At 31.7% G+C, this 18,459-nt stretch overlaps 1 protein-coding gene across 2 annotated transcripts in view; it reads left to right on the top strand.

The window, feature by feature from the left end:
- Window positions 1-12,802: 12,802 nt before the first annotated feature.
- Window positions 12,803-18,459, top strand: part of LOC127720342 (uncharacterized) — a 101,438-nt gene continuing 95,781 nt past the window's right edge. For both annotated transcript variants that reach the window (XM_052226921.1, XM_052226923.1), the window contains exon 1: window positions 12,803-12,893. The gene's annotated coding sequence lies outside the window, so the exon portion shown is untranslated. The remainder of the gene's footprint in view (window positions 12,894-18,459) is intronic.

The raw sequence follows: 18,459 nt of genomic DNA, 5'->3' as shown, positions 1-18,459 counted from the left end.
ATTGAGTATTGTAAGCCGAAAGTTTTCAGGATCGAGGTCTTACCAATGATATCATATACAATCAATATCTTCGGCATTTCCTCTTCTTGTCTCTTCCTAAAATTTGATATAATTCACATATGACTTTGTGTTGTGAAATGTGCTAGACCGGCAGTTGAAACGTTGACCCGCACTGAACACCGACATCATATGGTTTGTCATGACGTTGATAACTTTAACTTCAACCTATCTCGGACATTCTACGTATTCGCTGAAAAAAAATCCTGTTGTTTCTATAATGAAGAACACCCATATTGATATTGTAAAATACCAGATGTTCGACACGATGCAAACATGAATCCATTTTGAAGTTGTTCCCTACGTACACCTAATAAATGATTCATATTTTGAGTAACAGCTGATATTTAATAGTAGCAATGTACAATAAACCCAAAAATACGTTCTGAACATTGTATATTCAAGTTTGCTCCTGACACGTTAAATCCACTCTGTTCAATCCGTTGAATAAATTTCCCCAAGATAGCATTCAAAGATGCGCGACAAGATTAACGCCCGACGTCCCTTAGTTTGTCTGTTATGCGGCCATAATACATGTAACTACTAATTGGTTAGAGTGTTAAGAAGAAGAATGGCATCTCAAAGAACGAAGGAAGTGTACAAAGTTAATGCTACATAAGAAATACAAACAAAGAATTATCATTATTATTTATTTTCCCGTGATATGATACTTTAAAGACAAACAGTTTTTCTTTTTGAAAAGTCAAAACCATTGATATAGCCCATTTCAATGCAATTGTAAATAGCTAACAAAAAAAGGAGATACAGAAATACTGTATCTTTATTAGAACGCCCATACCTCAAAAATTGAAAGACAAGGATGTAAAACTACCTAAACATGTGCAAATCGATCTGACCAAAAGAGACGTAAAAGAATAACAAAATCAACCCAAAAGTGAACTTTGCCTTGTGGGAGTTGGAATCAAAGTTTTACCAAACCATGATTTAAGACTTTTATACTACAAAATCTTTTGCAGTTGCCAAACTTATATACATTATTCTTGCACGCCTAATTCGATTTGCAAACATCCGACGCTGTCATGTGTATTCATAAAGTAGCATAAAGAATACATGTAAAAATGGTGCATCAGGAGCGTGTTTTGAGTTATGAATTACAAACAAAACAATATAATCCCAGAAAATACCTGGTTGACACACTTATTATATGTATATCTCGTGATATTCTTGGTAAAGATTGCCCTGACACAGAAACACCCCTTTTGTAGAATATAGTTTATTTAAATTAACTGTTCAAGATACTGAGGAACTATTTGAAGGCTTGTATGAATATATATATATATATATATATATTGTGTCTATCTATTTCAAATTGTTTAAAGCAACGTTACACTGTTTAGAAATAGATCATTATGATATTGTTGATGGCATTCGAATCTGTATATATAGAAGTACGCCTAAACAAGTGACAACTCTACGACAGATGGATCCATTGGATTACCAGTGAAGGTGATACATTGCTGTATTTGGTTAATAATTGTGTGGTTTGTAGTTTAGGTTTTATATATTGAATTTTATAACTAGGAATAGAAATAAAGTGTCACGTTTCGTTAAACAGTTAAAAATAAATATTCTAGATCATGCAAATGTTACTTTCCTCATTGACGGTATTTTTTTTTTGCTCTGATGTAAACTATGTTATAACAGTTTGTTATATCTTTTACCCTTGGCCTTCATTATCTCATAGATATCTGATTGTTGTTTTTCTGGGTCTTGCATATTTTGTTTTATAAAAGGTGATGGTTAGCAGTAAAACAAGACGTTGATAAATGATCGAAGTAGTTCAACAACTGTATCACTTACCTTTTAACGCTGAGATTAGGATTTCAAAACCCGCACATGACAGGTGCGTTCGATTCACATCTGAATTGGTTTGTTGCTTCTTCTCTACGGGCAATTTACTCTGGATTCATCGGCGAAAATAAAACAGATATAGCCTGTAGTGCTGAAAGTGGTACTAAACAAAATTGAAGAAACAATAATGTTGCTGATGTTTTATAAACGAACCACTAGGTATAAAATGATGGTTAATGTTCATTATCAGATCAATAAAATTGAGAATGGAAATAGGGAATGTGTCAAAAACTGTTACATACTGTACTTTAGCAAAAATTAACAAATATTATAGTGTTATTAAGTGGCTGTTTCTGTATTGGCCCTGTTATAGATTCGAGTTGAGCTGTATTGCACCCGAGACTCGAAGAGTCGAGGGTCAATACAGCTGATCGAGAATCTATAACAGGGCCAATACACACACAGCCAGTTCATTACACTTTTATTAAATGATTTTAATTCTTCAATGAAACTAAGCAACTTACCTTAAAGTACAAGAAGATACAGAAATTCCTATATGAACTTGTCTTTTCGCAATTTCACGATGGATTTTTGTCAACATTGTCAGATGTAATTTCTGATTTCTCGTCCAAGTACTTAATCTTATGCTATTACAATTCATTTTATTTAGCAAATATAAAGTAGCTGGGAAGAATAAATCAGACAGTTTAACTATTCTTGCTCTAGAATCGCCTGCGTTCTGATGATTGATCAACGGAAAAGAAACAGTAAAAATAATCTGAAGTCGTACTCGAAAAGGCTGAGAAATATTTCCGTTTCAGGACGTTACAATACAATGAACATCATTTAAACTTTTTTTATGATATTAAGTTCAAATATATGAATACAAATGTATTTTATGCATAACGATACGTCCAAAGTTAACTGTTCAGTAAGCTTAGGCGTAAGAAAATTGAAACCGGAAGTGAACGTCCCATATAAGCCCATGGGCTTATACGGGGGCCAATACGGCTTTTTCCGTATTGGCCCTGTTCGAAAACCAATATTAACTCCGGATTTATATCGACAGGACAACGTCACCAGTATTGAACATGCTGATTTATCCATATTAGGGCTGATTTGCTCATATCATTTAATAATCTACGATATTGCTAAAATTCGAACATACAGAAACCACTTACGTCAAACAATACCTACTTAAGTGGTGGAACCTTCAACTGATACAAGAACAAAAAAACTTAGTAAATTTAACTAAATATATCGGTAAACTGAATTTTAAATTATAAGTTAAAAAAATATTCACAGAATTTTTTCAAATTTTCATGAAATGTACTTAATATTGTACCTCTATTCCTAATTCTGTCAATACTAGCATTCTTCATACGTTTCATGACTTGCTATATTATCATATACTGAATATAAAGAGTAATTAATAAAGTTTCCCTTTATAATCTGCAATGTCAAATGATCTGATGCTGTTTGGAAGTGTCGTTTACATTTTTTGATGATTTGGTAACCCTTTTCATTGTGTATAAAGTCTAACAATACATATAAAGGTACTGCCAATGCATGCGAGATTCATAAAACTTGGAGTTGAATATGATTGCCAGTGAGACAACTACCCATAGACCATGACCAAAGAACAAAGACTTAAGCAATAGATTACAGGTCATCCTTTAAGTTCAACAATCCATATGCCTGGTTCGGGTTGAAACATATATGATACCTAACAAAAACATGAGAAGCGAAGGAAGCAGTTAATCGAAAAACTGATACAATGTTACATAGGTATGAGGTCGACTAGAAATGAGCTATGTAATAATCTACAGACTCTTTGCCTAAACCAAAAATAATTCAGTTGTCTGCTTACAAGTGCTTTTTTAAATGAATATGAACGTCTTCAGCCTGAAATATATGCCACACTGAATGTTTCAGCATGTTTATGGTGAGTAAATAAAACAAGCGTCTTCCAAACTGCAGTTTGCATCAAGTTTGTGGTTATCATGACTTTCGATCTAAAAACTATAGATCTGTAGAGACGTTCCGAAATCCTGTATTGGCCGGGGAAGAACTCGCAATTACGGAAAATATCAATATTGATCGAGTTATTAAAAAAAAACTATTATTAGAAAATGAATGCAAAATATTAAATTTCAACGCGTTTGATATTAGTGCTGTTGTTATTTTTCATATGTTATTCTATTATTTTCTTTGAGTATGCACAACTATGGACGGTATAAAGTGTAAATATCCAGAATTGTCAACAATAAAAGATTATTTTTTTGAAGGCGCAGTCCTAAGTGATTGTTTGTAGGATTGACAATCTTGGATTTGAACCGCTTCAAAGGGGACACATTTGTTTAATTATACCAAAGGGCTCTTCGAACCATTCAAAAACATGTTAAGGAAGCTATTGAACATGTCTTATGGTAGTAACAAAAACTTACGTCAGAGAATTATTTTATGACTTAAAATGCCTAATATGTACAACAAATGAAGACTCTTTCTGTAAAGTATTGGTGGCTTTGTAAAAGGTCGGTTATGAAAGCTATCCTCGGCACCATATGGATTTCAAATACTTGTTTCGTCGTCGTCATTCCACTCCAAGGACCAGTTCTTACCTGGACGTTACCATTTTGTTTACATACGTCAGTAATGCCATTTTGATGGGAGATAACTCGTGTAAAAATTGAGAGGCTCACAGGTTTTTTTCCTTGCACTAAAATGATAGTTAACCCATAAAGTTCATATAGGTCCTGTATGAGTCTTCCTACAGCCGTGTTTATCCTTAGTCAGCTTTTAAAGATAATTTTTTAGTGATTGGTTGATAAAGGTCATAAAATGTGTGTTTTTATATTAATCCTGTATTATGTCCTAATACCACTATTGGGCTGCACCAATCTGTACGCGTATAAACTCCTCTGGTCTGACCATACTCGTGAGGTCCGGGTTTTTATTAAGACGAACATTGCATGAGCTAAAAACCTTCAAGGTGTCATAAATCAAATGTTTATAAAATGAAATAGTGAATTATCTTAATCAAATGATAATCATTTTTACATGATTAATGAAATAAAATGATTTTTTCTCACAAATTGAAATGATAGTTAAAGCATTCTTATATGATCATTAACAACATTTGATTTTACAAAACACAATATTTCGACGTCGACTTTAGTGGAACATAATTTCAAGAAGTATCAAAATGAACCGTTAACTGACAAGTCAGCTGTTTAATTCATTCTTTTTTGGGCATTACACCCGTTTTATTTTATATTTATTTTTGTGTTCTTATTTGTTTTTAGTAAATTGAAATTTCTTAAATATTTCAAATTATTTCTTGTTATCTAATATGTTCATCCTCAAATTATACCATTTTACAATCATAATATTTTACATGTTCTGTCTTTATTTCCTTTTGTGGAAAATACGATAAAAAGGCTGCACATCTTAACTACTGTTATTGTAAGACCATATGAATAAGAGCCAGAACACATCAATAAAGTAAAAATAAGCAGAAATTTGAAAAGAATAATCCGGGAAAGAAGGAAAAATATACACTCCTCAAATGCTTATGATTTCACCTACGGACGATAAAGGCGCTCTAAATTGACTCATGCGAATAGATCAAAGATTCTTCAAGATTCATACAACATGTCAAAGATAAAGGATTTCAGCAAGTTGTGCTGCAAAAATACCTATATGGTCTAAATACTCATATGGTCGTACCCGTTTAAAACCAGACGAGTATATACTGATATGGTCATGACCATATTCGTATGGTCCAAATACTTATATAGTCCGGAACATTCATACATGTAGCTTTGATACTGTGAATATTTTTAAAGACTGAATGACTTTTGTCTGCGGGTGAATACATTGATGGGAAATTTTACCTACCTCTATATTGATTTCATTTGGAAAAGAAACCCATAAGATGTATATTTAAAAATGAATTATGAAAATAAATTATGTATACCCTTGAAACATTTTGATCTTGAAAAACACTATATTTGTTTTGCTACTCGATTTACAGGATGTATCAGTTTTAGAATACCAAGATAATCATTTACAGTAAAATTCATTTTAAGAGGATAATTGATTTTTTTTTGTGATTTCGTGATAAATATGATGCGTCTGTTTATCTTTAAACGTTAGGGACAAAAAAAATATCTGACCATTCTGAAAGATTAAATGTATCACATGTTTTTACTTACTTAAGAACTTTGCATGGACTAAATATTTGATAATAGTTCAGCACATGTTATCAAAATTTAAAAAAAAGAGTATTCAAATAAAACTAATATTTTTTATGTTTAAGTTTAAAATGGCGTCATCCACACCGATATGTGATATTTATATGACAGATGGTAGGACAACATCTGCCTCTGTTTGGTGTTCAGAATGTGAAGACTCCATCTGCATTTATTGTAAAAAACAACATAGCTTGGTGAGATTAACGAAAAACCATACAACAATACCTATAGAAGATTACCAGGAGCTTCTTTGTTCTGTAGCTAACATCAAACAGGAATGTAAAGTTCACAATAGGAAATTAGAATTTTACTGCTTAATTCACAACGAGCCATGTTGTGTGTCTTGCGTTTCTGAGATTCATGGCATATGTAAAACAATGAAGCCATTTACTGAAGTAGTGGACGGTGTGAAATCATCTGCTGCATTTGAAGATTTAGAAGATAGGGTAAAGGACATAAGTGATCTTATCGGCAATCTGATAAAAGATAAACATGATGATAAAGCAAGTTTTGAAGTTCAGAAAAACAGAATTATATCCAAAGTGCAAAAAGTCCGAACGGCAATAAATAATCATTTAGATAAACTCCAGACAGATCTTTTTGATAAATTTGAGAACGAAGAGAAAAAAACATATCAACATTATAGATAGTTTTATTGAAAAACTCTCAGAAATGCTTACAAATGTCGATCAGATAATAAAAGATTTTAAACAAACCAAACAACACGCTTTCCAAGCTTTCCTTTGTATACATGAATGGAATAAAAAAATAGAAAAGGACGAAAACGATTGGATGTCTTTCAGAACCGACCAAACACTGGATAGTATTGAGATTCATATAACATTTTCACCAATACCGATGTTGTTTAAGATGCTAATGAACGAATTAGGTAAGTGAGAAGTGAACTATTCTTCCTCAAAGAAAATTTTTCTAAAGAAGGAGAAACAGGGACAGATTGTCGTTCCTGTTTCTAACACTGTAGAAAACATTAAATTAACAAATACCAGACACCAGATGGAGCATCAAAGAACATGCTTATAACAGGTATCGATATGTTCGAAGACGGGAGAATCGTGCTTGCTGATCAATCTTCAAACAACAGACTTGTTATTATGAATCAAGAAGGTAAGTTTATCACATCTATACCACTGGAGGACACATGTTATGATGTTGCAGTGATGGACAACGACACAGTTGCTACAACATTAGTTATAGAGAGGAAAAGTTGTTATTATTGATTTAAACTCATCTGAAGTACAAAGGACTATACGTACGACAGACGAATGCTACGGTAATGCGTTGTCAACGTTGTCATCAGCCGATGACTCTTATCATTGCTCTTGTTTAATGACCAACTTTGTTTTACTGTAAAATATAGTAATACAGTCTATTCGACTGATGTCGATGGACAAGTTCTTTGGAAATTTGAATGTCAAAATTCTGATTGTCCAATTGGTATTACCAACGATGCATCTAGAATTCTTTTGACAAAAGAAGACGGACTGTAGCAACCTTACGCAGTACATCACAACCAAATATTAAATACTCTCCTTGTGTGTAACGAATCCGGGAAATGCTTCCTATGTACAATTACACAATGAATTATTTTATAATCCCCTGGCAGAAAATAGTTTGTATACTATAATATCTCGCATTCCATTACTAAACACTTTCATTATGATATATTGTATTAATAGAAGTATTTTTCTAGTCACCGAGTAAAAGTAATTGAAACAGGAAAGACATTTTTGAATTATAATAGAAATTGCCACTTTCTTCATGTATACTCTTGTTCAATTCTAAAACATCTAGTTTGTAATCTTTATTTGTTTTGAATATTTTCATGGTAAAATTTGAACATTTATGATCTTTTTCATGAAGAAATTTTACAGGAGGAGAAAACGGGCAAACTGTTTGCTGTTTGAAAATCTGAAAATCCTGGTCCAAATTGTTCTGTACATTAATCAGTGCCTTAGGTTTATCGTTTTAATTGTTTTAAATTTGTCATTTCGGGGCTTTTTATAGCTTACTGTGCGGTGTTGTATTTGTTTTTGCTCATTAATGAAGGTCAAATGTTTATTAGTAGTTAATTTCTTATTTTGATATGACTGCAAAGGCTGGAAATAGAACATTTGGATAAAAAGCAAGTGTTGTTCAAACTGCTATAAAAAGCGAAAATATGATTGAGCAAACAATATAAAATACGGAGTTGTGGTATGATAGCCAATGAGATACCTACCCAACATAACATGAATGCAAGCAATTATATGTCACCGAACAGCCTCCAACAATTAGCAACATCCATAGCGTATAGTCAGCTATCAAAGGTTCCGACATGGCAAAATATAAGACAATTCAAATGAATAAAACCAACAGCTTAAGTTTATATACAAAACAATATACGAAAAACATATCCTAGAATAATAATATTAATGTAACGCGTTAACTGAAATATGTAAACGCCATTCGATGAAGCATAGTTTTTGAAAGCATCACGTTTGTCAAAGATCATAGTTTGAATTGTCCATAGGTGTCAATATCGAGGAAAAGATCAAGACATAAAGCAGACCCTCCACTTAAGGCTGTAACGTTAATCTCAAATTCACTGGTGTAAACGAGATGTAAGCAGTCATTCAAATGCGGGCAATTCAGTGACAGAAAATTTTCAATATATCTGAAAGAGAAATTAAAGAATTTTGAAAGATGCTTTTTACTTTTTGTTTTCCAGAAGGAACTGTATTATTTCTGCTTAATATGAGTACCAAAATAAGTCGACCAGTAGTGGTGGGTAATTAGTACCCATAGGAATATCGATTGTCTGCTCAAATATCCCTCCTCCAAACTGTACAAATATAATTTCGATAAATAAAAATCAGCATTGTGCTGTGATAATATCATCTTAGGTGTTTTTATGTGTTGGGAATATATTGGGTTCTTCACAAATAAGATTTTGCATGACAATAAGCAAGAAATGTGTATCTAAGTTTCCTTTTTTTTTAATTTTTTTTTTAAATCTCTGTTTAATGAGATGACCTACCAAATTAGACTTCTCACCGGATTTTTACTTACGACGGGTGCCACATGTGGAGCAGGATATGCTTACCCGGAACACCTATGATCATCCCAGTTCTTTTATGCGGTTTGTGTTGCCCAGTCATTACTTTCTATTTGTGTTTTATATACTTTTGTTTGTCTTTTGGTGTATTTATTTGCACTTGCATCTTCAGTTTGATTTTTAATAATGAGTTTGAATGTCCCTGTGGTATCGTTTGCTACTGTTTTGATTGCTTATAGGATTCAGTCCTTAAAAGACGATTTTGACCATTTTTTCATTGTATGTGTCTACGTAACTGTGAACGATTGCTTATTGTATCAACCTAAAAATGTGTACTTGTTCTTGATACGAATTGGCTGGAAGAAGATCACCAAAGTTTCTTTCTGGGGAAAAAAGTTGATACCTGATTGAAAATAGCTTTGAGTACTTGCGGGTACATTTGGATATGCATTTTATTTCTAGCATTTGTCTTTTTGTTAGTTGTAATGATAAATGCAATATAATTAGTATAGCCCTTTCAAACTGATTTTTACAGTTTGTTCTTATGTTCTTATCTGTTAAAATATGTTACATTTACAAGTAAGGAAGAGGGTACATCCTGTTCCAACCTAGAAGCCTGTAATTCATTGGTCTTTCTTGGTTTCTGTCGGTCAAATTGTTTTTCGTTTATCGCTGTTACCATGATAAAATCATTCCGTTGGTTTATGTTTTTGAATTTTTTCACACTTCAACAATGACTAAAAGTCATACCGTTCAATAAACAAGCTATAATACACACGAATAGTTTATAGCAAGTAGGCTATAAAACTCATACCTTATAGTAAGCCGGCTATGAAACTCATACAGATAAGTAAGCATCTAGTCGTTCACATCCTTAAATGCCATTTGTTCTTGGTGGATAGTTAGCAATCGCAACCCATCTCTATATTTTTCATAATGTTCTAATTTGTCCTTAAGATCTACTGGCCAGAATCAAAACATACGGGGAATGACTTGTTCAGTTGCTTTTCATTTGTAAACCCTTGCACGTGCCTTTCTTATATTTTGATTGTTTTTTTTATTATTATTTAGTGCTTGTTTTCTTAGTTTTCTTTTTCTAAGACTAAGGTTACTACCCTAGGCATATATTGCCCAAGTCGTATTTGGAACAATTTGTAGAAATGTTTGGTTTAAAATTCTCTTCAACTTTATTTCGCCTTCCAAATGTTTTGCTGTGAGTGTCACTAATGAGTCCTACGCCTGGTATCTTTGATTAGTTTTTATATCCTTTTTGTGTAGCAAGAACGATAAATCTTTTTGTTAAATAAATGCGACAGTTTCATGTTTCATTTCATATTTCTTTAACCGTTTTATATAAATAAAGGATAGATACATAAATGTTCATATATGTGCAAATTCCTTCATTGAAATTGATAATTACCTGACTTTTTAGTTTGAGATTATCGCAATATTTTAAACGATAAGTTGATTATGTATCATAGAATTTATAAGTAGTGGATTCGTAAACTTCTTCTTAATTTTCAAGCTTAACTCATTTTTGGTAAAACGACTATCTGTTTTACTTTTTGGCAATAAATCAAGAGCATCACATGAAGATAACTTCATATTTATTGTCAATTTTATTCTCAAATAGTTGGAAATGATTGTATCTACACAGTTCACATCAATCATGTCTATATTTAGTCATCCGTCAAGAAAACAAAAGTTAGGTTTAACTTCAAAATGTATACATCTGTTACAGGTGGAGTCTGCAACTGTTCAGAGATTGTTTACTGTAAAAAACAAGTATAGTCACGGTTGTGGCTATTATATTAAACTTTATATAATATGAAGTCCGTTCAACATTGGTGTTATGTTTATTTGGACCAATTATGATCAAACAAAGACGAAATTATTGATAGTATATATTATAAAATTAAAAACATAAGTAAACGTTTGCTATGATAGATGTTGATTTTTTTAAGGGTTTATTCTAACATTAGTGTAATAGCCGCAATCCTATAACGGTAAGGTTCATCTGATCACAAAATTAAATCATAGATTTAATCATGTTCAAACATGAAATCCGGAATAAAAATTCCTTATGTTTTCAGAGAAAGGTCTTGATCCATTTTTTTCTTTTTGTTGTTACAGTTTTGTATTGCTTTAAAATTATACCGCTTTATTTTCATAGTTAAATTGTATTGTCTTGATGTTTAATCTAGAAATGTCGATATGAATGTTATATTCCATGGGTTATCAAAACCACTCCCAATAAAAAAAATACTTAAAATAAAAACCATAAAATAAATATAATAAACTAGTTAGTATCCACATTGGATATAAATGAAGGAACCTCATAATTTGTGAACATATGTATTGGAAAGAGTCCTCAATAAAGCGCTTTAGAGTATAAATTATTAGCAATTGTATATCAGCAATCGTAGTCGAGTGGTATCATGCACGGTCCGAAGACTATAGTGATTATTGACGAAAACTTTCGCAAGTTCGAATCCCTAATGAGTTGTACAATTGTGTGAGGTAAAAAGTTTAAGTCAAAAGTTAGAATATAAGTTAGTGTCTGTTCACAATAGATTCTTAAAAGAATCAACTGCTAGAACAATAGACTTACGTCAGAGAAACTGGTTAATTGTGGTAGTTGTCAAATAGTCCGTTTCTATGTAAGTTGACGTTTGTTTTTGTTGCAGTTCAGTGTTTCTGTTGTTCCGTTGTTTTCCTCTTATAGTTTATGTGTTTCCCTCGGTTTTAGTTTGTAAACCGGATTTGTTTTCGCTTAATAGATTTTTGACTATTGAACAGCGGTATACTACTGTTGCCTTTATTCAATATAAAGTATCTATTAGACAGTTTTTGATTATCATGATTACCGAGACTTACGATTAGTTATGTGATACTAATATGCACTAAAACACAACATTGTGATTATTTGATAAGTGTATCTATATAATATGAACGGTACCAATTTTAATTCACCAGATGCGCATTTCGACAATTAATGTCTCTTAAGTGATGCTCGAGGCCAAAATATTTGAATATCTAAAATCTAATACAAATGTTGTTAAACAGCGAATCAAACCTAAAAGTACCTAAAGAATTGAAATATGTTGTACGTTCGTAAATAAAGTTGGACGATCATTTCTCACTTAGTTCAGATAATAAGCGAAGACGTTAGAGATAGAGAGAATGCAAATATACAGGGCTTCAATGAAGACTGTTATCTGCAAATAATGGAATATTCAAGTTGGAGATGACATTCAAATTCGTTTTCTTCCTAAACGGCCTAGTTTGAAAATAAAAGATCAAATTATATTGATTATAACCGTCCCCAAAAAATAAGTAAGTCTCTGGTAGTATGTCCGCTACATACATATGCCTTTTTTAGGTCATATGTATTTTTGATACATTTTAATTGTTTAATTGACACATTAATCCATATCATATATCTAATAAACTCTGTGCAATTCAACTTGATTGTGCTGCTTATGCTGTGGCGTCATGTTGTAGACATAACAATTTTGCTGTGTATAAAATTGTATCAGACCGTATCAAGAACCAAACAGTGAAAGGGACATAACCGTATTTTGTCATTTGTGAAAGCTATACCACGTGACAATACTTCCTGGTAAAACTTGTTAGCAGGCTGCTCTATAACTTCCACAAACGAGTTGCAGTATATGTTGTGACATGTTTTGACAGACAAAGTGAGTCTCAAAGTAAGTATTTTTAAAACAGTTGTCTGAGTACTTTATTATTTGTCACACATAAATGTAATGATTAAATATTTTATGAAATAGAAAATATCGTTTGGATTTGATCAATAATATGAAGTCCCCGTTTCTGTCTTATAACATTTAACTTGACTTAATTTGTATCAACGATCTCTTGTTCTAGTTTCTCAGGCTATGGAACAATTTATAAATACCTACATGTATATGAAATGTATATCTGTACCTTTGTGAATAAGTTTTTACAGAATCATACTATATATTTTATTTAACTCTCCAGGTTTGGTGTTTAAAAGAATGAATCTTTTGACTAAGATATATATCATGAATATTTTTTTGTAATTAGATATTTCAGATATTTCAGCTAATTCGATATATATTTTGTCAAATATTGACAGCCAAATCTAATTTTTTTTAAATTTGATAAATTTTCCGGGTTCCTGTTTTCAGAGATTTCATGATAGTAATCTTAGTTCTTGACTCAAAGTAGTAGTTTCCTGTCACTAAATTTTGCAAGCTTCCGTTTACATTCATATTTGTTATGTTTAAATAAATAAAAAATTGACAAATTGTCAGGTTTAATTTTTCAAAGATTAAATGATTAAACTTTAGATGGTGATTGCTAGTCATGCAATTGTGTCAGTTTCCTTAATCAATTATGCTTGGTATGCATCAAATATAGTTATATTGTTTTACAATATGTTGGTCAAGTAATAACATAGTTTCAAATTTCCAAGTTTTTTTATTTTAAGCAAAAGCATTCAAGTATGTCATCATCAGATATACCGCATAGTCAGCTATAAAAGGCCCCGAAATGACAAATGTAATACTATTCAAACGAGAAAACTAACGGCCCAATTTATGTACAAAAAATGAACGAAAAACAAATATGTTACACAACAACAAACGACAACTACTGAATTACAGGCTCCTGACTTTGGACAGGCACATACAGAATGTGACGGGGTTAAACTAGTTATATTGCGCAAAACCCTCCCCCTTACGTGGGAAAGTGGTAGAACAGCATAACACAAGAACATAATATACAAAACAATAAACCAAAAACAATTCTGATAACCAGCAAGTACAACAACCACCACTCAATTACAGGCTCCTGACTTAGGACAGGCACATATAGAATATGTAGGGTTCATGCGGTTGTACTAATGAAATATTATGTTCATTTAGCAACGTTCAATACATTCAGTTATTTTACCACTTTCGCTTGCTTATCGAATGTACATGTACCTAGAAATGTGCACACCTTTTCAGTACAAATAAGTCAGCAGAAGATCACTATGTTTATAAACACTACCATGGTTTTAATCTGAGAACAAATTATGGTCATAAATATACTATTTGTTTTTGGACATTATATTAGTTTTCAGTAACTGCAAGTACACTTATATCATTGTGTTGGCCGATTTGTGTTTCATGAGTGTTAATCATTGTTCTGATGCGTCAAGTCCTTTCAAATTGATTTTAATATTTGGTTCTTTGTTGTGAAGTAACACAACAATCTCTGCATATTTTCTTTAAATCATTTAGTTATGTAATCCTTCTACTTAGCTTTCTAAAAACAAATCCAGTTAATTCTTGCTTGGTTCAAAAATAATTATACGGATTTGTAATTTAAGTTGGGAGTACGCAATAGGTCAACCATAATCTAATTTTTATTATAGTGAAAAACTGTTTTTACTTATTTTTTTGTATCAAGAAAGCAAAAATGCTGACTCCCATTGCGTTTTTTTTTTAATTTGAAAAACGTTTTACAACGCGACCTTTGTATAGTCCATTACAAGTTACTATCATCTTTTTATATATATATAAGTGTTGTTTAGACATATACGAATACCTGCATTTGAACAAAGTATCACATGACTTATTGATTTGAGATAATCTGATCCACAACATATAACCGGCTATCGGTACTGCATATACAGCAGATAAAACAGATCAAAATCAAGATTGCAAAATACATTGTAAAAAGATAGACAAAAGTTGCTACAAATAATGGCGTAAACAATTGTTTTAAATGACAATCGGCATTACAAATCAAATTGAATATGCCTTATGATAGCCGGTAATAGGATGAGTGATTACTTAACAATATATGGAATGATTAATTTATTAGTACCGAGACTCTTCCTTAGGTATATGAGACTAATATAGCAGCTTAAATATGTTAAATTAAATACGAACGTTCAATCAACATAGCTATAAATAAACATGATTTTTTCAAACCCTACAACATGTAAACATAGAATAGAAAATGGAAACTGGAATATGTCAAAGAGACAACAATTCGACCAAAGACAGCCGAAGACTTTCAATGTGTCTTCAACGCAGCGAGAAAAATCCCGAACTAGGAGGCGGGCTTCAATATATATTCTTGTTTCCAACAATGTGAATGTTATGATGATATTTAGGTACACATGATAGTTATGAGTTAATAACTTACAGATAATATAAGGATATTTCTATTATATTCTTTATCTTTTCAAAATGAAGATAAAAAAAACAGCCACTCACTATGATATTCAAAGTCGTTGCATATAAATCAGAGAAAGAGCCAGTTATCAAGGTTTTCTTTTAGTTAAATTGATTCTCCGAATTATTCAACATAAACGTTGACGGTGGAATTCATTTTTTTTCTCAGTGACCTTGAATATCAAAGAAAAATCAGATTGGATACAAGAACAAACTTAAAAATCTTTAGTGTAAAGACATCATATACAGTCTAAAGGGTTGAGATCTCATAAACATGTTTAACCCCGCCGCATTTTTGCGCCTGTCCCAAGTCAGGAGCCTCTAGCCTTTGTTAGTCTTGTATTATTTTTAATTTTAGTTTTTTGTGTACAATTTGGAGTTTAGTATGGCGTTCATTATCACTGAACTAGTATATATAATTGTTTAGGGGCCAGCTGAAGGACGCCTCCGGGTGCGGGAATTTCTCGCTGCATTGAAGACCTGTTGGTGACCTTCTGCTGTTGTCTGTTCTATGGTCGGGTTGTTGTCTCTTTGACACATTCCCCATTTCCATTCTCAATTTTAAATAATAGTATGACCTTTTGAAATGCTAAATTATATAAATAGAACATCGACAGGATAATACGTGTTCGCAATGGTAACAATTAAGAGTTAGTTATGTTTTAATTGATAAAAACAAATCAATGTTCAAAAATGTTATTTAAATTTAATTAAGAATTTGTGTATTCAAAAGATCACTAGTTGACATGGACCGTATTTTACCATTACTGTACAATACATAAATAACTCATAGCTAAGAGGGTGATAGAGCAGATTGTTATCCCGAGAAAGTCAAGGTTAGAAATGTTTTTTCGATAGGTTACAGTGTGCTCTATCACCTTCTCAGCTATGCGTTATTTAATTTATTATACTAAACGTTCTGTCATTATTGTCTTTTAAATTGGAAATTGAAAGAAAATAACTATGCCGTCATGTGCATAACAAAGTTACAGTTATTAGAAAAACATCACAAAAGCGAAACATTTTTTTATGTTGACAGTCTATGAAAAATTTGAACTTGAGCATTGTCTTAAAAATTATTGATGTCAATTCAATTCATTGTCCTTTAAATAATAGAATTTTGATTGGTCTACACGAGAAGGTGACATTCAAAATTTTTTCTCTCGCTAAGCCATGGGATAGAGTTATTTATCTCCCTAGTATAAGCCAATTAAAATCTGGCATGTTAATTTGAAGTATAATAAATTAGGATTGGATGTGTGGTTTTAAAAAGAATTCTACCGGTATAGTAAAAATTAAAAACCAAATTTTGTATCTTTGAAATATTTTTTCTAATTCTTACCCGATTTATTGTTTTCCTAACCTGTTGGTTATTTTTATTTAATCAACGTGTGGTTCGTTTGATCTCAACTGTTCATTGGTCAAAATTCGAGTATGACGTCTCGTTTTCTTGCTTTCCTCTGAATTTCCTATTGTGACGTCATATAAAAAGGCGACCATTCCTTCTGGCGTCACATAGAAAGAGCACATTTTTTTTTTCAGAAAATTTTAAAATAAGGAATAAGTTTTCCCGCATATTGTATAAAAATCATTAGAGAAACTGATTCCACCATCAATGCAGTGTACCATCAAGTTTATGCAACTTAAATTGATTGTACACATAATTATTCAACGTCATGGTAAACAAAAAATTTAAATGAACCATACGATCAAAATGATACGTTATTATATTATATAAATAAACAATTACCAATGCAAACATATAACGTTGATATAAAACTAAAATATTTTTTTTTCTGTTGATTATAAACATTCTTACAGTGAAGAGGACGTAATCGTATTTCATCACTTGTAAAAGCTATATCACGTGACATTAATTCCTGGTTACCTTTCTGATGACTGTCTGTTATCAAACTGACACAAAAGCAGTATTAGTTTAATTTTCAAAGGACATAACCATATTTGTCACTTGTGAAAGCTATATCACGTGACCTTACTTCCTGGTTATATTTTTGTTGTCTGGACCTGAAGTAGTTGTTGTGGAATATCTTAATTGAAAGACTGATTCATACAGTAGGTATATTACGGCTATTATAGTTCTATATTAATGGTCATTGAATGACAGTTTTGATGAACTATGTTTTTTTTTATTTCGTTTTCGGAAGAAAGTAGAGATATCTCTTCCATAAGATCTGGTATAGCAGTGCTAGCGACATGAATGTCTTTTGGATATTTTTGTCTTTGTGGTTCTGTTTTTTTTTTAAGTGCATCAAAAATACCCTTTTAGCCAAAAGGCAATAAAAAGGGATTTTAGATGAAACTCTTCTTTTGTATTAAAATCGAAGATAATTTACAATTTTATGTTCTCGTTATGAAAAACTCGGCGAAAATCTCCAGGGACCAGGATGAAATGATGTATTAAACACTGATTCTTCGTAGGGGACCCTGGTGAGAGCAGAGCTAACAATTCGTATTAAGAATAAAATAAAATTAAAAAAAAAATATCCAATAATTTGTTTAAAAGCTGACAAAATAATAAATCAGTGTCTGGTTCAACAAACAAGAAGGATGGGAAAATGTTGGTGTCATTTTTTACGTGAAAGCATTACAACTTGTATAGCACATAGATGTGTTTGTTTGTGCCTTATTTAAGAAAATGTACTTCTGGCGTTCACAAGTTTAATCCTGGTATCTATGTATTTTACTGATCAATCTTATCCTCTGAAATGACTAGACCACATGTTACCAAACATTACCTTAATGGTCCTTAGGGTATCTAGTTTAAAAATTGTTCCGTTGATTGATAGCGTTTGATTTTGTCATTTGTATTGGACCTTGACTCAAACAGTCAAATGGACATAACATTATTTTGTCACTTTAAAAGATATATCACGTGACAGTACTTCCTTGTTACATTGCTGTCAACATACTGTTACTAAGCTTCCAAACATGATCTGTATGATCTGTTGTGACGTATTTTGGTTGACAAACTAAGTCTTACAGTAAGTATTTAGCGGTAATTTAAGTACTTTACTAATTGTCCGACATGAATGTTATGATAGAT

The sequence above is a fragment of the Mytilus californianus genome, unplaced genomic scaffold (assembly GCF_021869535.1).
Source record: "Mytilus californianus isolate M0D057914Y unplaced genomic scaffold, xbMytCali1.0.p SCAF_11, whole genome shotgun sequence".
NCBI lineage: Eukaryota > Metazoa > Mollusca > Bivalvia > Mytilida > Mytilidae > Mytilus > Mytilus californianus.
The sequence above is the reverse complement of the archived record's forward strand: the minus strand, read 5'-3'. Positions and strand labels throughout refer to the sequence as shown.